Genomic DNA, 2989 nt, shown 5'->3' with positions numbered 1-2989 from the left:
GTGTATCTCCTTCAGAGATAGTGTACGCACTGGAGAAGCTAGGCACCAAGGTGCATTGGCCGCAGAAGATGAAATCAGACCCTGCCACAAGGAAATCAAACGCCCTATGTGAGTTCCATCAGGAACGAGGACACAAACCGGAGACTGCATAGGCCTACGGCAAGAGGTGGTCAGGATGCTGAACCAGGGATACCTGAGGGAGCTACTCAGTGACAAAGGAAAAATCAACTTTGCACGCGGACGGGAACAACTCCACAGGCCGCCGAAGCCACCTTACCCAGCGCGCACGATAAACATGATCGTCGGAGGCGGCGACGAGTCAGCAATCAATCACGTCAAGCTCGCCACCACACACAGACTAAAGCGGACCATCGCCCATGAACGGTATGAGGACTTCGAAGATTGTATCACCTTCGATAAGTCTGATGCCGACGGTTTGTCTTTCCCTCATTATGATGCCTTAGTTATCACTTTACGTATCGCTGATACGGATGTTAAAAGAATCATGATCGATGACGGAAGTGGCGCCTGTATTATCCACCCAAGGGTCCTCATGCAAATGGGACTCGAGGATAAGGTAATACCGCGCTGCATAACACTAACCGGTTTTAACAATGCAGTGGAACGGACGTCCGTAGAAATAGCACTGCCCGTCTTAGCGGGAGGAGTCACGCTGGAAATGACTTTCCACGTGATGAACCAAGAAACGGCGTACAACGTCATCATAGGACGCCCGTGGATACACGCCATGCGAGCGGTCCCTTCAAGTCTCTACCAAGTGATCAAATTCCCTACCCCATGGGGAGTATTCAGTATTCGAGGCGAGCCACGCACCGCACAAGAATGCTACAAAATAGCCCAAGACTGCTCCCACACCCAACAGCTAAAGCGGGCGAGTGCGGAGGCATAGCAATTAGCCGTGTCAGGAACTAAGGTCAACCCGACAACGGACGTCATCAAAGACCCCGACGTCGTGGAAGCCTGTAAAGCAACGGTCGAAGACCTCGACCCAGTCCAATTGGACAAAACCGATCCTACAAAGAAAGCCTATATCGGGCAAGGTCTCGCCAACCCAAGTAAGTATTGTGAATTCTTAACTAACCATGCAGATTTGTTCGCCTTTCCCATTCAGATATGCCGGGAATCCCGCGAGACATCGCCACCCACAAGCTGAATGTCGATCCATTACATCCGCCCGTGCGACAGATGAGGAGAAAATTCAACGCCGCCATCAATGAAGCGGTCGGTAAGGAAGTAGACGAGCTATTGGCCAACGGCTCCATCAGAGAATCAAAGTACCCCGAGTGGGTCACCAATGTTTTCATGGTCAAAAAGAAAAACGGGAAGTGGAGAATGTGTGTGGATTTCACCGATCTGAACAAGGCATGCCCAAAAGATTCATTCCCACTACCCCACATCGACCAACTGATCGACGCCAATGCAGGACATGAACTACTGAGCTTCCTAGACGCCTACTCCGGCTACAATCAAATCATGATGGCCGAGGAGGACCAAGAGAAGACAACTTTCATCACCCACCAAGGAACTTACTGCTACAAGGTAATGCCCTTCGGGCTCAAAAATGCGGGGGCTACATACCAAAGACTGGTAACCAAAATGTTCAAAGAGCAGCTCGGTAAGACTATGGAAGTCTATATCGATGACATGCTGGTAAAGTCGACAAGAAAAGAGGACCACATCGACCATCTGAAAGAAACCTTCGAGATACTGAGAAGATACGGGATGAAATTGAACCCCGAGAAATGCGCCTTCGGCGTGGCATCAGGGAAATTCTTAGGGTTTCTCGTATCACAACGAGGTATCGAAGTCAATCCAGATCAGATCAAGGCGATTGACGTAATACCAGAGATACTGAACAGCAAAAAGCAGGTGCAAAAGTTGACGGGGCGAATAGCCGCCTTGTCTAGGTTTACCTCACGGTCCTCCGATAGATGCCACAAGTTTTTCAATGTGCTAAGAAAGGACAATGGGTTACAGTGGAACGAGGAATGCGTCGAGGCCCTAAGGAAATTGAAAGCGTACCTGTCTTCACCGCCACTGCTAGCCAAAGCAAACCCAGGCGAACCACTACTGGTGTATTTGGCCGTATCCGAGGTCGCCGTCAGCGCAGTCCTAGTTCGCGAAAGTGAAGGTACACAATCTCCTATTTACTATATTAGCAAAACCTTAGTGGACGCCGAAACACGGTATCCACACCTTGAAAAATTAGTTTTGGCATTGGTCGTGGCTTCACGGAAGCTCCGACCCTATTTCCAATGCCACCCCATAAAGGTAGTGATGACCTTCCCCTTGAGAAGTATCCTACACAAGCCTGAGTTATCAGGCAGACTCGCCCGATGGGCCTTAGAGCTCAGTGAGCACGATATCTCATATCACCCAAGGAGCGCCATCAAGTCGCAAGTACTTGCCGACTTCATAGCCGACTTCAGCGCAGAGATATTACCAGAGGCGGAATTGGAGGCACGCCGTGCCCCCTCCAATGCCGACCTATGGACTCTTTACACTGATGGCGCCGCTAACGCCTCGGGATCGGGACTGGGACTCGTTCTCGAGGTCCCCACGGGCGAAACAATTCGCCAGTCCATACGATGCCCCGAGATGACTAACAACGAAGCCGAGTATGAGGCTGTTATTGCAGGTTTGAAACTAGCCATCAAGTATGGAGCTCGACGACTCGTTCTCCATTGCGACTCTCAGCTCGTGGTGAACCAGGTCACTGGGACTTACCAAACCAAGGAGCAGAGGTTGCAAAAATACCAGTCAGAAATCCACAGGTTAATGACCGAGTTCGACGAGTGCCGCTTCGAACAAGTTCCGAGAGCACAGAACGTCGAGGCAGACGGCTTAGCAAAATTAGCCGCAACCACGAAAAACTTCAACAAAGAAAGCGTGGTCACCCTCCTCCATTCAGCCATTGATCACACTGAGGTACTCTCTTAAAATTTGACTTGGGACTGGCGCAACCAAT

This window comes from Nicotiana attenuata, unplaced genomic scaffold (assembly GCF_001879085.1).
Source record: "Nicotiana attenuata strain UT unplaced genomic scaffold, NIATTr2, whole genome shotgun sequence".
NCBI lineage: Eukaryota > Viridiplantae > Streptophyta > Magnoliopsida > Solanales > Solanaceae > Nicotiana > Nicotiana attenuata.
The sequence above is the reverse complement of the archived record's forward strand: the minus strand, read 5'-3'. Positions refer to the sequence as shown.